At 34.5% G+C, this 23,273-nt stretch overlaps 1 non-coding gene across 1 annotated transcript; it reads right to left on the bottom strand.

Annotated features, from left to right (window-relative positions):
• Positions 1-12,546: 12,546 nt before the first annotated feature.
• LOC112849062 (U6 spliceosomal RNA) lies at positions 12,547-12,649 on the bottom strand. Its single transcript, XR_003222511.1, has one exon. It is a non-coding gene; the product is annotated as a U6 spliceosomal RNA (small nuclear RNA).
• Positions 12,650-23,273: the final 10,624 nt, after the last annotated feature.

Here is a 23,273-nt window from a genome sequence, read left to right as displayed (position 1 = left end):
CTTTTTCTAAAATTTCATACAAATGGAATTACAAAGGATTATTTTTTATACCTGCTTTTTACTCAATACAATGCTTTTTAAGATTCATTCATGTTTGGGAATACATCAGTAGTATGCAGCAGTAGTATTCTTTTTTTATTGGCATATAGTATACCATGTGGATATACCACAGAGTACTTATTCATTAATCTGTTGTTAAGCGCATGGGTTGTCTGCAGTTTGGGGCTATTATGCATGAATTTGCTATATACAAGTTGGTGTCTACAAATCTTAGTGTGGATAGATGTTTTTATTATTCTCAGGTATTACCTAGGAGTGGAATGGCTAGGTCCTGTGTTATATGTATAGGTTTCACTTTTCAAAACAATATTCTAGCCTTCCCAACAACAACAAAAAATGCTAGTTTACAGAGTGACTGTGCCATTTTCCAGTCCCATCAGAAATGTATGAGAATTTCAGTTCCTCTAGACCCTTGCTAATATTATGTATGGCTAGTCTTTTTAATTACAGCCATTCTAATGGATGTACAGTAGTATTTCATTGTGGCTTCAATTTACATTTCCCTGACAATTAATGGTGTTGAAAATCTTTGCTATGTGAATTGGTCATTTCTACATCTCTTTGCTTAATATTTTCTAAACCATTTGCCTACTTCTTTGTTTGTTTGCTATTCTGACATAAGAGTTCTTTATAAAACATGGAAAAAAGTCTTTCATCAGATATACATATTGCAAATATTTTCTCTCAGTTTGCGGCTTGCTTCTATTTGTTGGTGTTATTGTTTTTTCATTTTTGTATTGGTATCTTTCACAGAGGAAATTTAGTTTTGATAACATCCATTTTATCAATCTTCTTTTATATTTTTTGCTTTTTGGTTTAATCTAAGAAAACTTCTACCTATGTAGGAGTTTGATAGTTTTATATATTTACTTGTAGATCTACAATCATTTTGAATCATTTTTGACATATAGTGTTAAGGTTCAATATTTGTTTTTATTTTTACTTTTGCAATATCCAGAGCTTTGAGCACAATATTTTAAAGACTATCATCATTTTTTTCCCATTGAATTAGCTGGAGCCGTAATATTGCCTTTTTCAAAATTAAATTGATCAGTTACATGTAAGTCTATTTCTGATATCTCTATTTAATTGATATATACCCTTATGCTAATACCACACTGTCTTAATTATTATAGCCTTATAATAATAATAAAGTTAAGTAGCAAAAATCTTTCAACTTTGTTCTTTCATTTTAAATTGTTGAACTATTTCAGGTCTTTCACATTTCTATATAAATTTTAGGATCTTGTCAATTTCTTGAGGGGGGGATAAAAAGTGACTGTTGGGTGTTAGATCACTGAATTTATACACAAATTGGATCAATAATCTTATTAACAATTTAAGGTTTTGTTTTTTTTTTAATTTTTTTTTCAACATTTATTTATTTTTGGGACAGAGAGAGACAGAGCATGAACGGGGGAGGGGCAGAGAGAGAGGGAGACACAGAATCGGAAACAGGCTCCAGGCTCTGAGCCATCAGCCCAGAGCCCGACGCGGGGCTCGAACTCCCGGACCGCGAGATCGTGACCTGGCTGAAGTCGGACGCTTAACCGACTGCGCCACCCAGGCGCCCCAACAATTTAAGGTTTTAATTTAGAAACTTAGCAAAGTGCTTCACTTACTTTGTTGTCTTTAATTGCCTCAAGCAATATTTTGTTATTTTATACACAAATTTTGTTAAGTTCATCCCTTAATATTTAATAGTTTTTTAAATTATATTTTCAAATTGTTACTTATATAGAAGTAAAATTGGATCTTTCTTTCTAAACTTCCTTACAGTGTGGAAAGTGCCTATAGAAACATAGCCCAGATTATCATCGTACTCACCTCTTTGGTATTCCTTTTCCCAGGGATAACAACAATGGGCTGACTATTGACAAATGTAAAGAAAATTGTTTTATCATTTCTTCAGTGTGAAGAACACTGCCTATTTTTAAGAAATGGTACATTCATATTTTTATGTACAGAAATTCAGAAGTAGAGAAATTAGAAGAGGAAAGTACTTTCAGGTGTGAAAACATAAAAACTTTGCTTGAGCTGGGGCTTACTGGGTGCACAGTTCTTGATGGCAGGTGCAGACACTTGGTACTAGGGATTACAGCTCCATATGCCCCCTAGGGAGGCATCTAAGGCTCCGGCACAATTTTCCCAAGCCTATTGGATATATACTTGAAATTGTGCCAAAATTCAAGGGTTTAGAAAGGGAAGGCATGGAGTTGGAAGGCTTCATTTAGCATCATTAAACCTCGATTATACTTGGTACTGTTAGTCTGTTTCACTAAAGGATTTTTAAAGTAGAAGCAGTCAACTTTCAAGGACAAAAATACAGCTGTTCAATCGACTGATGAAATGCAATTGTTTTCTAAAGGAGAACAGTGAATGGCTATTTATTATTGTTATTTTTTTAAGTAGGCTTCACGTTTAGCATGGAGCCCAAGACAAGCTTGAACTCACAACACTGAGATCAAGACCTGAGCTGAGATCAAGAGTCAGATGCTTAACTGACTGAGCCACTCAAGCGTCCCTATTTATTATGTTTGAGCAAGCAAATAATTATGTTCTCCTTCAGAAAATAGAAAGCTTTGCTGAATGATGTCGCAGATGCTAAAATGCTCTGTTTGCCAGTGTGACAGGCATCCCCATATGAGTGGGTGGGTAGGGAGAGAAATGAAAGCAACAAGGGGAGTGAGGTTAAGCACCCATTTAGCCTCTCCTCTGACTATGGATCCAATGCTCCTTCTCAGAGAAATGCATTCCACATTGGAAAGCAGTATACTGCAAAGATGGAAAAGAGAAATGATAAGCCAGTTATGTTCATGATATAGGCCTTTGTGCTAAAGTTGTCTAATTAAGAAAACAGACAGGAGAAAATATTTAAAATATATAAAAAACTCATGCCAAAGAATTTTGAATGAGAATCAACAGAAGAAAATGCAAATTTGATACAGAAATTCGCTAAAGTCATAAGATTTATTAAACTTGAAGACAGAGCAGTAAAAATACTTGTCATACGTGTTGACAGGAAAGATTTACCAGGTACATTGGAAAAGAAAAGCATGCTGAGCTTTTTAAAATTGGTGCATTGCCTGTGGTTCACACACACTAGAATTAATTGTCTTGAATATTAGTTATAGATGATGAGTATCAACCCCGTGCAGAGTCCTTCAGACTCTCCCTTCTGGAACAGCAGGAGAAATTCAAGCAAGCTGCAGCTTATGTGCCTGACACCGAAGGTACAGAATGTGGGTCTGACACTGAAGGGACAAGATTGTGTGCTAGACACTGCTGGTACAGAGTTGTGGGCCTGACACTGAAGGTATGAGGTTAGGCACTATCAATAGACTTCTGTTACAGTTGATTACCTTTCCTATTTCAACATTTAAATGGAAGATAACATTGGCTAAATGGTAAGTATCTCATTCTCTCTACTCATGTTGAGACTGCAGAAGGCAGTACGCTGCTGAAGGAAAACTTAGCATGGAAGGAAGTGCAGACTGTAAAAAGGTTTTTGTAAAGACGACAGAGTAGAAGTTAAAGGAAGAAAGAAGTGGACACAATTCGTATATTAGTGGCAATTAGGAAAGAAGGATGTCATGAAGTGGATCTTTAAAACTAATCTAAGAGGAAGAGGGAAATCAAAACTAAAACCAGGTGTCTTAAAATCTTGCTAAAGTTTGGGTTTAAAGAAGATGCATGAGCCTGAGAGAAAAATTGCAGAGAGTGGATGGGAGAGGGGATAAGGCAATTCTAACTCTGAATGTGATAGCACATAGACTTTAGACCTAGTTACTTTAATAGAAAAAAAACTATACCCACAAAGAAAAAATATTTAAGGAGGAAAACGAGAATATGCTAATTACAATTTGAGAATAAATACTCTGAGCAGCATACACATGCAATAAAATGCCTAGAGAGAAACGTTCCAGAAATAAATAAATTAATTAACTTACAAAACAGAACAGAATATAAAAGGTAAAGGGAAACAAACTTTTGGCATACAGTTATCCAGGTTTAAGTAATTGATATTCAATTTCTGTAGAAACTTTGTTGGACTGGCTCATGGGAGTTGGATTGTAAATATGTATAATATGTAAATAACTTTTAATATACTTGAAGGATTTAAAAAGAGGGATAATAGATATGAAAGTGCTCTACAATGAATATCATTACAAACACTGGGAATGTTGAAAGGAATACCCAAAGAACATTTCCAATTCTTGTCTCATATCTGCTTATATGTATTTAATTTCCTGCATAGGGTCACTTACAAAATATAAACCCTTCCTTATTGAATTTATTTTCTTTCAACTTATCTTCTTTCAAGGCATTGCCTCTCAGAATTTCTATATAGTGGAGATTCATTTGTCTGCTTTTCTATGCTTATTGTTTTTGTCATCCATTTTAGGCACAAAGATCTCAAAGGCAGGAAACATAACCATTTACATTTTCTGGTCCGGAAAAAGTAAATATTACATGATAATGCTTTTCAGAGATTAATTCACTAGGCGATATTTCAAACAATTCCATTTTGGAAAATAAATTCAATTTCACTTTCTTAAGTACAGCTTGTATCTTCTACTAAAATTCATGGTAAAACTGGGTAAGTCTTTTTAATACATAGTCAACTCTCAATTACTAGGCAAACCGTGTTTGCAAATACTGAATGTTCTTCCAAAAATGTCATTTTCATATTTCAAGAATCTTGGTTCCCAGTCACATAGTAACTATGAATCCAGCATTTATAGCTTTTAAAAATGCCAACCAATATCATCATTGTATAACCATCAAACTCCATTTTTGGTTTCGCTTTGATTAAATTTTGCCAGAACTACTACTCACAAATTTTCTTCAGTCAGTCTGAAGTACTTCCTCACTTCTGCATGCTAACATTTAATATCAAGTCTTTACTTTGTGCCAGATCCACTTCCTGGAATAGCGCCCTAATGCAATATCTCTGTGTCAGTGATAATCCAAATTTGCAACAGGATAGGAAGCAACTTATATTTTTATTTTGGAATAATAATAATAATAATAATAATAATAATAATAATAAATTTCAAGGTGATTTTAAATATACATTAGCAATTAAGTTTCCAAGGAAGGATGAGAGAAGGGGGAATATTGTGAAATGGAACCTGAGAATAATAAACCAATCACCATGTTTTACCATTAAACTTCCTAAGAATTTCTCTTTTCTCCTATATCTCTAGATATCCATGTCCACTCTCTCAGTTCAGACCATCATCAACCCTTGCCTGGATTTAGAAGACCAAGATTTATAAGCCAAGGATTTATAAAAACTTATTACTACCTAATTTTCCAATTTTAGTGTCCCTGCAACTTGTTTTCCATGTTTTTCAAGAAAAACAATGTTTCTAAAATGTAATCTTATCATGTTATCCCCCTACTTTAAAAACTCTTCACAGTGGCTCTTGATTATCTTCAAGATAATTACGATTTGTCACCAGTGCAACCAAAAGTCTTCCACTATCTGGTCCCCAGTCACTGCTTCATTTCTTCAGCAAATTTTAAGCTCGAATCTCTTGAATGTATTGGCAGGTATATGAGTGAACCATGTATCATCTCCAGTTCTATTTTATTTAGGAAGGGTATTAATTAGGACAAAAATGTTTTTGGACAAAAATGAAGGACAAAGCTTCACTTTGTTTTTCACTTCTTTTATGACTTCAAAATTACTTTGAAAAGACACAGTGGTAAATTGGTAGCTATGGAATAGCTTTTTAAAAATATAATTAACTAATTAATATGACTTACTCAATATAATTGTTTGTAGAGGCAGAAATTTTACTCTAAACCTGAGCACTTCCTAATGTCCTTAAGTTTATTCTCCTTTTTATTTTTAATTTTTTTAACTTAAAAATTTTTTTAATGTTTATTTATTTTTGAGAGAAAGAGACAGAGGAAGAGCACAAGCGGGTAAGGACAGAGAGAGAGAGGGAGACTTAGCATCCAAAGTAGGGTCCAGGCTCTGAGCTGTCAACAGAGTCCAATGCAGGGCTCAAACTCACGAGTCATGAGACCATGATCTGAGCGGAAGTCGGACGCTCAGCTGACTGAGCCACCCAGATGCCCCCTCCTCCTTCTTTTTTAATTGTCATAAAAACAAATGAGATTTACCTTTTTAAGATATTTTCTTTTTTTCACAGTTTTACTGAGATACGATTGATATATATATATTACTGTATAAGTCTCAGGTGTACAGCATAAAGGTTTGACTTACCTATATTGTGAATTGATCACAATAATTTTAGTTAACATACATCATCTTATGCAGATACAATAAAAGAAATGGGAAAAAAGAGAAAAAAAATCTCCTTCTAATAAGAACCCTTAGGATTTAGTCTCATAATAACTTTCATATATATCATATATGCTACATATACATATTATATAGCATATAGCAGTAGTAACTATAGTCATCATTTTGTATATTACATCTCTAGTACTTATTTATTTAACAAAATTTTAAGTATTACATTAAGTATTACATTAGTATTGTATAAGTATATGTATAAGTAATACATTAAGTATTAATACAGTGTTATTAACTAGTAAACAAAACAGTATTAACTATAGGCACAGTGTTGTATAGCAGATTTCTAGAATTTATTCATTTTGCATAACTGAAATTTTATGCCCATTAAATAGCATCTTCCCATTTTTTTGTACTCCTAGCCCTGGTCATCACCATTTTACTCTGTTTCTCAGTTGTACTATTTTAAATACATCATATAAGTAGAATTATATAGTATTTGTTCTTCTGTGACTGACTTACTACACTTTGCATAATGTTCTTAACGTTCATCCATGGTGTCACGTATGGCAGGATTTTCTTCTTTTTTAAGACTCAGTAATACCCAATCATATGTACATATCACATTTTCTTTATTCAACTGTTGATGTACGTTTAGGTTGTCTTTACATCTTTACTATTGTGAATAATGATGCAATGAACATGAGGATGGACATATTTCTTTGAGATCCTAATTTCAACTCTTTTGCATAAATACCTAAAAGTGAGATTGCTGAATCATATGGTAGTTCTATTTTTAATCTTTTGAAGAAACTCCACATTGTTTTCTATAGCACCCGCACCATTTTACGTTTCCACCAACAGTGTACAAGGGTTCCAATTTCTCCACATTCTTACCAAGAATTTTTTTTTTTTTAAATAATAGCTACCCTAACAGATGGAAGGTGACATCACATTGTGATTTTGATTTGCATTTCCCTGTTGGTTAATTATGTGGAAAATCTTTTCATATGTCTGTATGTCTTCTTTGGAGAGATGTCTATTCAAGTCCATTTCACATTTTTTTCACAGCTATTTTTTGTTTGTTTGTTTGTTTTGGTTTGGCTTTTTGCTATTGAGTTTAGGAGTTCCTTATATATTTTGGATATTAAAAACTTCTCAGATATATGGATTGCAAATATTTCTCCCATATTGTAGGTCACTTTTTCACTCAAAAGTTTGTTTTGCCATACAGAAGCCTTTTTAGTTTGCTATTGTCCCACTTACTTATGTTTACTTTTGATTCCTGTGCTTTTGGTGTCATATCCAAGAAATAATTACCAACATGCATACCATGGAGCTTTCCACCTAGGTTTTCTCCTAGGAGTTTAACAATTTCAGTTCTTATCTTTAAGTTTTTAATACATTTTGAGCTTACTTTTTTTTATAGTGTAAAATATAGGTCCAATTTTATTCTTTTCCATGTGGCCATCTAACACAATTTGTTGAAGACACAGTATTTACCCCACTGCATCCCTTGTCAAAATCAGTTGACAATGTATGTGTGGGTTTATTTCTAGGCTCTTTATTCTGACCCATTGGTGTATATGTCTGCCATTATGCCAGTTTTGACCAAACTAAGACAGATTTTTTAAATCTGTTTTTATAGCAATAGACCTATATGAGAGTAATTTCTTAAGATTTAATATTAATACTTTGCTTTATCCATAATCTGCACCAATATATACCTTTCAAGTGAGGGAATCACAGAAAAAAAGAGTTACAAAATACCTGACTAAATGTTACTCAGCTACTTTTCTTGATAAAGTAGGAATAAGAACCCTGGCCATGTGAGATCTTGCCCGATGACTTCTACCACATGACTGACCACTGTTTCATATGATTAAGAAAAACTTACTATAGTTATAGTATATTGCAAAATTTTCCATTCTTCTGAATATAATTTCATAATTAAAGATAAAAATAAAAACAGCAGATGGGAGAGAAAAGGGAGACAGCCTACTTTAGCAGCATTTCTTGGAGAGCTGGACAAGCAGACTGTGGGAACTGGAAAACAATGATCAAATTGCTAACGATGAAGTCACCAATCAATCATAATCAATTGACTGTCAAACCCCAATTTTGTTCATATTTCTCATGGATTGAAGTCCCTTTTTTATTTTTGTGAATTAAATACACAAAAGGCAAAGTTTTTGAGTAAAACAGACTGGAAGTCAAAGATTTAGAAATTCCCTTTTATCTCAATATTTCCCTGTGTCTTCAGTCCCTTATCTATATGATTTATATCATTCTTGCCTAATATAAAGATTCAAATTTTTATAGTTTGGAGAAAATTCACTCTTTACTTGTTTACTGTATAGTTTATATAATACCAATAAATTCTAAGTGTCCTATTTGAATGTAATTTGAGATTCATACATTACTGTGATAAAGGAGAAAATTAAATTCTTGTACCTAAAGAAAGCTACAAACATTTGCATAATATATAAAAGAATAAAAGGTAACAAGCCACAGCCAATTGCCTAATCATAAAATTTATAGAAACAAGTTCTTTTAACTATATTTGATATATTCAATCACTTTTTTAACAAAATTTATAAAATTCTTACTAACCACATTAGGCAAAGTACTCTTCTAAACTTATGTATGCAGACGAAAACAAACAAAAAGCTGAAAGATCCAAAAAACTTCAGAGTAGCCTTAAATGAATTTTAAACTCAAGTAAGATTCCTATTGTTAAACCAAATGACCACGGACATGTAAGAACATGGCAACTGCTTGAGAAAAGTTGTTGATGAAAATGGCAGGAATGGCAGGTCTGAGAAGAAGAGGCATGCTAGCGTTAAAAGTATAGGAGCAAGGTAGATAACAAATCAATATATGTGCACATTATATGTTAAGGAAAGTTCATTGCTGGGATAGACATTATCAAGCCATTACGGCACAATGGAACAAATGCATTTTCTACACTGGATACTGAGAATGACGATAATAGTAATAATTAAAACATCAGCTACTATATAATATTTACTTAGTTTACTTAAACTTCATAATAACATGATGATTTGGTGTTATTCCCCAATTTTACCAATGAGGAAATGTATATTTTTTCTGGTCAAGCCACATGTCCAAAACTGTAGTTGATAAATCATAGAACTCAAACCTATCTCCAAGTCTTTTCATTTAATCTGTAATATTCCCTGCTCTTAGATATATGGTCATACTGTTGAGATTGCTGAAGAACCATTAAATCTGTGGTGTATGAATACAGATGGAACAGATAGACCCTAGAGCAGATTAATAAATATTAGAATGAGAGAAAGGTGGAGAGGGGAGTCAGAAAGCAAGACTCAAGCAGTCATGTTTGTGAATTTCTTTTTTTTACAGTTGAATAGAAGATTGGATGTCTTCTCAAAAAATATTTTTTTGCTTCCTTGTATGGTAAGGTGATCTTTAATATATGAGCAATGCTACTGGGTTTCTTTTTCAATAATCTACAATCCCTGAAATGTTCCTTTGCCTTGCTTCTTGGCAACAAGTTCTTCATTAGTGCTCTTTATAATGCAAAGGTCATGAGAAATAATTTACAAGAAGTCTATCAGAGTAAACACAAACAACTCTATTTTATTCAGAATACTAAAAAATCCTATTTGCTTACAGTGATTTAGATAACACACAACAAAATAAAAGCTTTCCCTTGGATAATTATGTTTTTATTCAATTATCTGATTTAGCTGTCGAACCACTTAGGGAAAAAAATCCTTCTGCAATGCACATAGAATAGATGTCTCAAAATGGCTAATGAATAAATCAATGGTTGAACAAAAGTATTTTAAAAAGGAAGTACTTACTTGGTTAGCCTCTCAGAGCACACTTGAGATAATGCATGCTTTCTTTGATTAATCAAAGTCTTTATATTACAAAACAATTATTACTCATCAAAAAATTGTGTCTTATTTTACTGCATATACGTATGTATGTATGAACCAATGAGAAATTATGGTTGCCAAAAAAAAAAAAAGCTACTGCAATCTTAGGATGGATTAAAACAAGCATCATAGAATCTAGTAGAGGAGACAATCCCATTTTTTCTCTTTGCACCAATCAGATGATATGTAGAGGGATACACAATATGTGGGTGAAAACTTGATTATCATAAGAATTTTTTAGCTATTATAAAAAAGAAAAGGGCATAGACAGAGAAAAAGGAAAAAGAGGGTAAGGTCCCTGAAATTACATTACAAAAAAATAGAAGGTGGTATTTCCAACAGACATCTTAATGAAAGATCTACTCACTCTGAGTTAGACTCCAGGGGAGGGGCAAGTGTTAAGAATAATGTAAATCATAGGGATATTTGAAGGAGTAATTGCTTTCTCATTGTAGGTGGTGGAAAATAGCATGACTTCTAGCGATGGATAAGAAATTTGGGTTCTCAGGAACACAAGGCAAGTGGAGAAGAGGAGAACAAGAGTGTACAAATGCAGTAAAGAGCTAAATGAACAGATTGTGGCAGGCTTTGCTCATGAATTTTACTTCATGCTAGTAAAAAGGCAATGAATGATTTTATTCATGAGAGTAACATGGTCAGATTCCTGTTTCAGAAAAACAAAACAGTGCAAGGGTAGTGGCCAGATCATATCCGCTAGAATTAAAAGCAAAGCATCATGTTTGACAGCTCTTAAAATAGTCCAGATGAGGAATGGTGAGGGCTGAGTCAAGGCAGGATAAACATGTTGATTTCCATTGCTCTCGTTGTTCTCAATAGAAAAGAGAATTTAAGGGGTGAGATGAAAACTTTTATACTGTGTCTCTCCTAAGCAAGGAAAGTGTATTCACACTGAAGAATAATTAAAATGCAGTCTTCCATCTTAATTGTGCCCGTGTGGAAGCCAGATTCTTCTACCATAACTGCTAGCTAAACATGTGAGATTGGATACCAGATATGTCCCTATTTTACAAAAGAATGAGCAACATCAGGAGTTCAACTTTTCTAAAGGTGATATGCTCAATGCTCTTATTACGGGGGGGGGGGGGCACCTAATTACATTAATCAAAACAAATACAGTTTCTATCCTCAGAGATCAGTCAGTACACCTTGCCAAGGTAATAACATCTTTTTGTTCCTTTCACCTTTTTCCTCAAAGGCTGGGTTACTTTGTTTCTGCCAATTCCAGATGCTCATTTCACTTAGCTCAGCATTTTGTCTTATTTCTTAAAGTGTTTCCAAAGTTTCTTAAAAGTTTCTGTAACTCTTTTTTAATTTTTTTTTTTTTAATATTTATTTATCTTTGAGAAAGAAACAGAGTGCAAGCAGGGGAGGAGCAGAGAGGGAGACAGAATCCAAAGGAAACTCTAGGCCCTGAGCTGTCAGCACAGAGCCTGATGCTATGCTGGAAGCCACAAGCCATGAGATCATGACCTGAGCTGAAGTTGTATGCTTAACCGACTGAGCCACCCAGGCGCCCCAGTTTATGTAACTCTTAATCTACCAAATATTCTAAGTTTTGTAATTATCAGTAATTCAGGCTCTTTCTTCCTTTTCACAGATCTGATTTTACAAAGCATGAAAGAGTTCTTACCTAAGATGTGTTTCCTTGGCTCAGTCAACTAGTATTTAAATAGTGCTGCCCCTAATTCCTGGTAAAATATCATTTTTGATTTTTAGCATTTAGAGCCTGCCCATAAAACTTATCAGGAAGAGAAGAGTCTCTGAATTTATTGCCTGTCCTTACTTTAAAATTGCTATCAATGAAATTAAGTCTTAACTACTAGATTCAGTGCTACCTAATTACCCATTTCTTCATTTTATAACTTTACTACATGTAATTTTATTAATGGAGATTCAAGATATCCTAATTATAACAGGGCATGTAGAAATGCCTATTTTTATATCAAGTAAGCTGAGAATTATAAAAGCATATCAATATATATTAGTTAACACCTGCTTATTGTGTGCAAAATAGTCAGTACTTCTAATGAATGCCATTGTGTTTGATGGGCATTTATAGATTCTTTTTTAGATTCTATGGAGATAATCCACAAATTCCTCCAGAATTAACATGTTCTAAAAATTCTTCTCTAATCAGAGTCTACAGCTCCTCAGCATGGAAATGTGGTTTCAAATATATGATGTCATCTTATTACTTTCCCATTATTATATTTTTAATGAAAAATAGTTGCCACAATGTTACATTAGTTTCAAGTGTAAAACAAAAAATGTGGAAGCTTCACGAATTTGCATGTCACCCTTGCACAGGGCCATGCTCATCTCTGTATCGTTCCAATTTTAGTGTATGTGCTGCCAAAGTGAGCGCTACTTTCTCATTATTTAATGTAAATATGGTGATGGATTATCTATATGGAAAGCACTCCAAGAAGAGAGAACATGTTATTTGCTGTTGAAAGACTCTGAAATAACAATGACAAAAAATGTTATACCACAATGACTCGCCCAATCAAAATGGGAAACAGAAGAAATGTGTGGTAGAAGAGAGGACAGGGCTAAGACACTTATCAGGTAATGTGTATTTTTCTGAGGCTCTGGCACCAGCATTTTATTAATAATTTATAAGTTAGTTTCGCCATTACAGCAAAGATTTTCTGAAAAACCTCATTGCTTTTTTTTTTTAGAAAAGCATTTGAAATATTTAAATAATAGATATTTCATTGGTTAATGTCAGATATTATCATATATATCCAAAAGAAATATTTTAAACTTAATTGCTTCATCTATAAATATTTTGTTTCTAACAGATGTAGTAACCAAAATACCAACTATTTGAATATTAATAGATCAAATAAGAATTAACATTTTATTTATTTTCCCGGGTATTTAAATATAGTCCAAGTTTTTAAGTTAAAAGGCATATGTTTTCCTTTATTGTGTAAATGTTTCCTTTATTAAAATCTTCATTTTCATATAAACTAGATATTTTCTGAAATATTTTTTCTTCCAGTGTTTTATTTTTCAATCTTTGCACCATTTCCATATTGCTTAAATTATTGTATGAGTTGAATACCTAGAAAGATAGGCCACTTCTCTTAAGTACTTTTTTGAAATATTCTTGTTATTGCCAACACTTAACAAAATTCCTTCCACATACCTCTTACCCCCACAAATGCTGTTGGGGTTAGAGGTGACCTACAATTTTTATGTAATGTACAATTTTGCAATTTTTAAAACTGAATATCTGTGAAAAATGTGATACACATGAGTTTTAAACATGTTTTCCTATACAAAGTAATTGTAATTGCTTTCCAAATCTTTTAATCTCTGATTGTACCAGTATTGCCATGAGCTTATATCAAGAGTAGAGATGTAAGAGGAAATACTAGTGCATTTTCTTGAACCTAATTTCCTACATTACATAAGTGATTGCAAAACATAAAAGTATATTTCTTTTTTTTTTTTTTTTAATTTTTTTTTTCAATGTTTATTTATTTTTGGGACAGAGAGAGACAGAGCATGAACAGGGGAGGGGCAGAGAGAGGGAGACATAGAATCGGAAACAGGCTCCAGGCTCTGAGCCATCAGCCCAGAGCCTGACGCGGGGCTCGAACTCACGGACCGCGAGATCGTGGCCTGGCTGAAGCCGGACGCTTAACCGACTGCGCCACCCAGGCGCCCCCAAAGTATATTTCTTCAATTATCTATTATAATTATCAATTATAATTCTAGCATCTATATATTTTTTGAGATGAACTTTTTCTATTCTGAATTAGTGAATGTGCTAGAATGTCTCTTTAAGTGGTAACTCCCCAAACTTGGCATCTTTATTAGTTTGCATATTTCTAAACTAAGCTGGGAACTACCTTTTTTTTTTCATTGCATTGCTTTGGTGCTTTCTAGTATGTGGTTACAGCATATTTTTATAGCATTCTTAGGTCTCCTGATTCAGTCTTAGACATGTTTTCTAGCGACAGACTCAGTTATCCTCTGAAAAAAACAGTTTTGAGGGTAGTGGGAGGGCAGTTGTCCTGGATGACAGTTCAATCCAGGGTGGGCTTTTTGCTACAATGTTTTTCATGTGTGAATATCTACTTATTTAAAAAAAAAAAAAAAAAGCTTCAGACTGAGATCTGTTTACTTGCTCATTTGTTTCTTAAGAAAGGTTTGGGGGATAATAACTTCTTCAGAGTAAAGTCATGATTCACCACAAAACAATATCAATACATTGTATTTCCCTTTAAAAAGAAGTGATCAGTATATTAGTCTCTGTATTTGGAAGTTTGATAGAAACATTTGCCGTATCACACAACAGAAATTTAAGCATGAGCCCTCAAGTGCTAGTTAGTTAATAACAATCCAACAAACTCAAACAATTGAGATAAACCTTGCATAGGTAACAACACAGATTCTTGAGTCAAACAGACCTGCCTTTCAGTTGTAATCCTGCTATTTACATGCCTGTAACTGTGAACCACTTACCTCAAATCTGTTATTCTTAATTCTATTATCTTTAAAATGTGGATAACAGCAGCATACTGAATTCAATTCAACAGTATCTATTGAATTCAATTATTGGAGTAATAAATGACAATTTATGTGAAGCAGTTTGAACAATGCCTGATACAGAGTAAAAGCTCACAAATTGGTAGTTAAAAACAAGATGAGGTAAAGTTGTTTATATTTCCCATGGCTAAAATTTCAACACCAAAAAACATAAATTTGAATGTTAAGTATTCTATATTAAATTAAGTATGAAATAGTTTAAGTAGAAAATGTCACAGAATACTATCACATTCACCAAAAGTAATTTTTTTACTACAAACAAAAACAGCAACAACAAAAAAAACAAAACCCAAAAATGAAAAACAAAAACAACAAAAACTCACACCATAAGTTAAATATGCATTTACAACTTAAATTTCAATAAGCATTTAAAGTTCTACAGAACTGTCTGTTTGAAGGAAAAGAAGGCTCTATTCTCTGTTTTAACTTAATTTCTAAGAGGAGTTGTTCTTGTGCTTTGGCGAGTTGAAGGAGCTTTGAAAGTTAAGGATAAAGCACAAATATTTAAGACAAAGAAAAAATTTGCAGGTAATTGCAGACTCTATTAAAGCCTTAATTAAAGGGCACTAGGAAAGCGAATTAGCACATCTGAGATTTTAATCAAACTGCTATTTCAACCAATTTATTAATTGACTCCAGGATTAGGCTGTAATGTGCACTGTTAAGATTATGTTCGTGATCTGAAAACCCTACGACTATATCTCACTATTCTTATCTCAGGAATAACCGAGTTGAAATATGCATTTAAAAGGGATCTCCTAGTTTTATAGGGATGCTTGTAGATCTTGCAAGAGCATTGATCATTCTATGCCTACAATAGCTAAACCTATATATATATATATATATATATATATATATATATATATACACACACACACACACACATACATATATGCATACATATACATATATATATATATATATAAAATTTGGATTTCAACATTCACTTGTTGAGTGACTGAATGCTTACAGATATTTGGATTCATCTAAAGACAAAAGACATTCTTGACTTAAAATATAGTTCAAACAAGAGTTATAGCAGTCTATAATACAACATAGAGCCTATAGTTAACAATACAGTATGGTGAATTTCAAAATTTGTTAAAAGATTTCATGTTAAGTTTTCTTACTAGAAAAATTAAATAGCAAAGTGACATAAAGAAATGGTGGAAAGGATGGATATGTTTATTACTTTGATTGTCCTTATGGTATCATGGGTGTATTCATATGTCCAGACACATCAAATTGTATACATTAAATATGTGTAGTTTTTTTGTGTGTACATGTCAATCATATCTCAACAAAACTATTAAAAAATGTTAAAAGAAGGTACTTCTGCATTCTTGGCAGGAATAGAAAAAAATTATTACATATATAAAAATAAAATTCATTTTTAAATATCTTAAAGATAATTGTAGTAAAACCAAAAGGCATTTTCAAACTACATGCAATAATCCTATAAATTCCAATCTCAATATAGGACCTTGTCTTCATCTGTTTGGGCTACTATAACAAAATACAATGCATCAAATCACTTATCAACAGTACACACTTTTTCTTACAGTTCTGTAGGCCGCAAAGTCCAAGATCAAGTCACTGGCAGATTCAGTGTCTGGTGAAGGCTTCTTCCTATCTGTCCCTCTTTTAGTGATAACCTCATGTGGCAGAAAGGATGAAGGATCTTGCTGGAGTCTCTTTTATAAAGGCACTAATCCCATTCATCCTTATGATGACTCTTCCCTCATGACCTAATCACCTTTCAGAAGTGTCACTTCGGGGCACCATCACTTTGAAGATTAGGTCACAACATAGAAATTTTGAGAGGACACAAACATTCAATCTATAGTGGGCCTAACTTATCCTGAAGTCTTCAATCAGGAGATTACCCTACTGTATTTTCTGACATACAATAAAAGTGAAGAAACACAACTTCACATAGCCTTCTATATATACATGTATATACATGGACATGTATATATTACAGAGTGAAAGGGACTCCCTTCTACTGTAAAAAGGTTATGTGTTACTCTGCTTGAAGCCAAAGGGAGCAAACTGAAATCCCTTATAATTTTTTTTTTCTTCAGGTGATTTTTAACACCTGCTTATGTTCTTACCTCACTAGATAAACAAGAAAATACTCCTTTACTTTAAATATAGTGTTTTTGAATTCATGATGCATTTTAAAGTGTTTGGAAAACACAAGCAAAAGGCAATTATAAATTTTCCAGTGGCTAGGCATTTTCAGCTTTAACAAGAGTAGCACCAACTCGGAAGTCTCTAGTTGTTAGTGAGATTAACCAGTAGGGCCTGTTGTAAGAACAGATTTAATGTTTTTTTCATATAGCAGTGATTAAACATAAAGATTTTGACATTGCCAAACAAGTGTATTAATCATGCCTCTTTGTTTTTTGTATTTCTGAAGCTTTGACATCTGGGGCCTTGCTGTCCAGGACAGACTGCTTCCCTCAGGGCTAGCCAATTCCTAGAGATAGTAAAGGATTCACCTGTAAGAGTGTCTTTCTTTCTTCTTCTTTTCTTTCTCTTTCTTTCTTTCTTTCTTTCTTTCTTTCTTTCTTTCTTTCTTTCTTTCTTTCTTTCTAAATGTTTATTTTTAAGAGAGAGAGCGAGCATGAGCACGTGTGAGCAGAGAGGGAGAGACAAGATCTGAAGCAAGCCCTGTGCTGACAGTGGAGAGCCCAAAGTGGGGCTCAAACTCATGAACCTTGGGATCATGACCTGAGCTAAGTCAGATGTTTAACCAACTGAGCCACCCAGGTGCCCTTGCAAGGGTGTCTTTCATATGTAAACTGACAAATCCAGCTCTTTTATCACTCTCCAGGACTCTTACCTTCCAGGCTACTATTCACCTGCCCCTAATCACTCAGAGCCAGGTACCAGACAATCAGAGAGAGCTGCTATACTCCAGAGCCCACTGAAGTTACTAACTAGCCCGTCATAAACTTGCTTTCCTGTGTTGTCCATTGCTTCACATGGAAACCACAGTAAAGGTTCTTGTCCCTGCTTTCCTCCTGCTCCTTCTACCTTCTTACTGATCCTGGTGCTTCACCATGTGATTCCTGCACATGTGTATGCCTCCTCCTCTTAGAAACTGTGAATAAAAAACTATCTTTTCAGTGTCACTTGTCTCCTGATCTGTTGGCTTTGCCATGCCTAATTAATGAAAAAATCTAAAATTTAAAACAATGAGCATAAAATTCTTGTACCATTAAGAAAACAGACACATCTTCCCATTTCTAGGCATGGTGTGACTTCCTGGTCATACCTAATACTGAAGTAAAGAAAAAAAATGTTGCTTTAAGTAAATGTTTTTAATAGTTTCATGTTTTCCATCAATCCATCAAAGAGCTAGAACTCCTTCTACCAACAGAGTTAGTTTATGTATGCAGCAACAGCTCAAGTTGCACCTGCCAGAAGCAGTCTGATGAAAATACACCTCAATGTCCCATAATAACCAATCTTTTTCAGGCTCTTACCTTAAGAATTAAAGGTTCTTGGGGCGCCTGGGTGGCTCAGTCGGTTGAGCGTCCGACTTCAGCTCAGGTCACGATCTCACGGTCCGTGAGTTCGAGCCCCGCGTCGGGGTTTGGGCTGATGATGGCCCAGAGCCTGGAGCCTGCTTCCGATTCTGTGTCTCCCTCTCTCTCTGACCCTCCCCCGTTCATGCTCTGCCTCTCTCTGTCTCAAAAATAAATAAACATTAAAAAAAAAATTAAAAAAAAAAGAATTAAAGGTTCTTTCACTTGCGCTCATAAGGAAAAATGGTTGAGGTACCCAGGACCAGTGAGTACTTATGTATACATAAAGATTCTTTAATTCAACATTGCTACTGGAAAAATTACATATATGAAAACAACTTAAAGACTTCCTACCTGTCACAATTCTTTAACATTTAAAAAAAAATTTTTTTTAACGTTTATTTTTTTTTTTAATTTTTTTTTTCAACGTTTTTTATTTATTTTTGGGACAGAGAGAAACAGAGCATGAACGGGGGAGGGGCAGAGAGAGAGGGAGACACAGAATCGGAAACAGGCTCCAGGCTCTGAGCCATCAGCCCAGAGCCTGACGCGGGGCTCGAACTCACGGACCGCGAGATCGTGACCTGGCTGAAGTCGGACGCTTAACCGACTGCGCCACCCAGGCGCCCCAGGTTTATTTATTTTTGAGACAGAGAGAGACAGAGCATGAACAGGGGAGGGTCAGAGAGAGAGGGAGACACAGAATCTGAGACAGGCTCCAGGCTCTGAGCCATCAGCACAGAGCCTGACGCGGGGCTTGAACTCATGAACCACGAGACCATGACCTGAGCCGAAGTCAGACGCTTAACTGACTGAGCCACCCAGGTGCCCCTAATTCTTTAACATTAAAGTAAACATGCAATGTTTCATTTTCACTTTACTATTCTAAAAATTTCCCCCTTTCCACATCTAAGTCCATAGCCTTTCTGTTTTTTAACACTGCCCTTGGTCCAACCATATTCAGGTGCAGATTTCTAACAATGCAGGAGCAAAAATGATTTTCTCACTCTCAATATGCCATCACACACCAGCATGACAAAATAGATAATTAAACTTAATATAGTAGACATCATGGGTTAGACTATTTTATTTATTATCTTTTCAATAGGTTTAAGTTCAAGAGCTGATTGACACTGGACAGTGGCTGACACTGATGGATATAAAAACTACCTATGGATTATTTTAAGTACTTTTATAGCCACCATTTCTCTTCATCATTAACTACTCTCTGCATGGCCATCCATTTCTATATTGTCAGTTAAATAAAGAAAACTGCATGTGGTTGACTAGATCAATATTATTGACTTATCAAATAAGATTGATATGTCCATAATGAGTTTAAAAATGTTTTAAGACTAATATATTATGAAAATAATTGCCTATCATCATTACTGTGACTAAATAGCCCAATAATCATCAACCGACCACCTATTGATAGTGATGTGATAATTGCTCCTTCAATTTGACCATTTTTATCTTAACGATTAATCAATTTTTAAACAGTCTTAATTCAACTACCTCCATTTCTCATTATAATCCTTCCCTTTCTATAAAGATCTTCGTGTTCCTCTAAACTGCTGCAATAGCTTTCTAGCTAGTCACTCTACCTGTATTCTCATGCTTTAATAAATCATTTTTTAGAGTGCTGCTGGAGAAATAGGGCTAACATGAAGTGAGGAACAACTTTGTCCCATGCTCAATATTCTTCAGTGATTGCTATTACTTAAAGGGTACTATAGTAACTTCCTAACATGGCATAAGTGGCTCTGCAGAATCTATTGCTTGCATGTATTTTATACAATATGGTCCAACAATACTAGACTATTGCAATTTGCAACATGGCATGCTACTTACATTTCTTGCATATGCATTTGGTCCTTGAACAACACAAGTCTGAACTCCAACTGTCCATTTATACACAGATTTTTTTCAATAAATAGAGTACAGATCCATAAATGTATTTTTTCTTTCTTATGATTTTCTTAATAACATCTACTTTTCTCAAATCTACTTTATTGTGAGAATACAGTGTATAATACATATTAGATACAAAACATGTGTTAATTAACTCTTTATGTTATCTGTAAGGCTTCCAGTCAACAGGAGGTTATTAGTAGTAAAGTTTTGGAGGAGTCAAAAGTTATACATGATGTGGTCCCTGGGTGACTCAGTTGGGTGAGTAACTGACTTCAGCTCAGGTCATGATCTCATGGTTTGTGAGTTCAAGCCCCGCATCAGGCTCACTGTGGTCAGCGCAGAGCCTGCTTTGGATCTTCTGTCTCCCTCTCTCTCTGCGCCTCCCCTGCTTGTGTTCTTTCTCTCAAAAATAAACATTAAAAAAATTTATACATGAATTTTCATTTGTTTTGAGGGTGTTAGTGCCCCTAATCCCTGCATTATGCAAAGATCACCTGTATTATTTTTTTCCTTTTCACTAATTATTGACTCACAAGCCTTTCTGTGACATTTTTCATGACTTTTCTAGGCACACGTAGGGATGTTCTATAGTTCCTTTGCTACCTACCAGTGCATACTGAAGTATAAGTATTAGTGTCATTTTTTTTCTTATATTGTGTACTTTTCTACTAGGCTATAATATCTTTGAGTACAAAAAATATCATATATAGAAGGAGGGACCAAGATGGTGGGAGTAGCATGAAGTTTTTTGCCTCTCTCATCCCTGAAATGCAGTTAGATCAACACCAGACCATTTTGCACGCCTATAAAACTGATTTGAGAATTAACACAACAATATGCACAACTTGAACCACAGAATTCAGCAGGTACATGGCACAGAGAAGTGACCTGGGGAAAGAGAAGCCGTGGAGGGTAGGGAGCTGTTTTTACTTGTGGAGAGAGGATGGGAGAGTACAGAGGAGAGTACAGGAAAAGCACTCCGCAACTAAAGCAGCTGGAGAGAAACAAGAAGAGTGGAAACAGCTGCAAAGGACTGAACACATGACAAAATGCTCAACATCACTCATCCTCAGGGAAATACAAATTAAAACCACAATGAGATACCAACTTACACCTGTCAGAATGGCTAACATTAACAACTCAGGCAACAACAGATATTGGCGAGGATGCAGAGAAAGAGGATCTCTATTGCACTGCTGGTGAGAATGCAAACTGGTGTAACCATTCTAGATGGTTCCTCAAAAAATTAAAAATAAAACTACCCTAATGACCTAGCAACTGCACTACTAGGTATTTATCCAAGGGATACAGGTGTGCTGTTTCAAAGGGGCACATGCACCCCAATGTTTATAGCAGTGCTATCGACAATAGCCAAAGTATGAAAAGTGCCCAAAATCCATCGACAGATGAATGGATAAAGAAGATGTGGTGTGTGTATGTATGTGTGTGTATATATATATATATACACACACATACATACAATGGAGTATTACTCGGCAATAAAAAATAATGAAATCTTGCCATTTCCAATGTGGATGGAACTAGAGGGTATTACGCTAAGTGAAATTAGTCAGAGAAAGACACATATCATATGACTTCACTCATATGAGAAATTTAAATACAAAACAGATGAACATAAAGGAAGGGAAGAAAAAATAATACAAGAACAAGGAGTGGGACAAAACATAAGAGACTCAAATACAGAGAACAAACTGAGAGTTGCTGGAGGGGTTATGGGTGGGGAAATGGACTAAATGAGTAAGGGGCATTAAGGAAGACACTTGTTGGGATGAATCACATAGGGGATAGGGATATTACACATAGGGGAAGAATCACCAGAATCTATTCCTGAAATCATTATTGCTCTATATGCTAACTAACTTGGATGTAAATTAATAAATAAATAAGTTAATTAATTAAAAAAAGAATAAAAAAAGAGTTGCATTCTCTACCAACTGGGCCAGTAAGTGCCCTAAAGCATGGTTATTTTTAATATGAGCAATTAGGCCTTTACAATTGAAGTATATCTCCTTTATCAACAGTGGGTCAAAGGAGGCAGGAGACAAGTGTATTGGGCATCCTGTTCCAAGGGGCAGATCTGAGATTTAGAAGAACCAATGGTAATGCTTTCAGCCAAGGTGTTTGAAGAGGCTTTAACAAGTTTTGCCAATTGAATCCTAATAGTGTCTTTAGTGTGTTCAACTAACTCTAAGGTTTGAGAATGGTATACACAATGAAAAGGTTGTAAAACTGACCAAATAGCACAGACTTGTTAAAGCACCTGAATGGTAAAATAGGTTCCCTAACCACTATAAAGTTTGAGAGGGGTTCCCAAGCAAAGTATAATATTTTCCAACAGAAAAAGCATTGGCCTGTCTACAAGAGAAAGGTTTTGTCCAGTGAGAACACATACAAACCATGACTAAAACATATTTATTCAACATATTATGAAATATATTGAGAGGGGAAGTTGTATGAAATCCATTTGTGTGAAAAGGTTTCCCTGGATTATACTTTGGACATGTGGGACAAGTGAGGTAGCCACTTTTTGTGGCCTTATTAACTTTTCCCCACAAATACTGGTTTATGAGTGCTATCAGTTTGTCAGTAGATCAATGGTTCAGTGCATGTATAATAGTAAGTACTGGGAATTTTAGAATTTCTGGTAGGGCCTGATTGTTATTTGGTCCAAACCAGAGTACTCTTTTATTAAGCCAACAATTGTTAAATTTCCAATTAAATTTTTCCCTCTCTGGGACAATTTTTGGGTATCTCAGTCAATTTTTCCAAATTATCATTTTGGAAAACATGCCTTTAAACCATGACAGAGGTTTGACTATTGGCTTCCTTGAAAACATTTTTGATGGAAATATCAGCAAGATTGATTACTTTGGCTTCCAAAGAGTTGAGTCTGAAATGCCCAGGAATCTTAATAATCGCCAGAGGAGATGGAAAAAGCATGGCATCGAAGGG

This window comes from Puma concolor, chromosome C1, assembly GCF_028749965.1.
Source record: "Puma concolor isolate L17-30 chromosome C1, mPumCon1.1.hap2, whole genome shotgun sequence".
Taxonomy (NCBI): Eukaryota; Metazoa; Chordata; class Mammalia; order Carnivora; family Felidae; genus Puma; species Puma concolor.
Note: the sequence above shows the minus strand (reverse complement) of the source record. Positions and strands in the feature narration are given on the sequence as shown.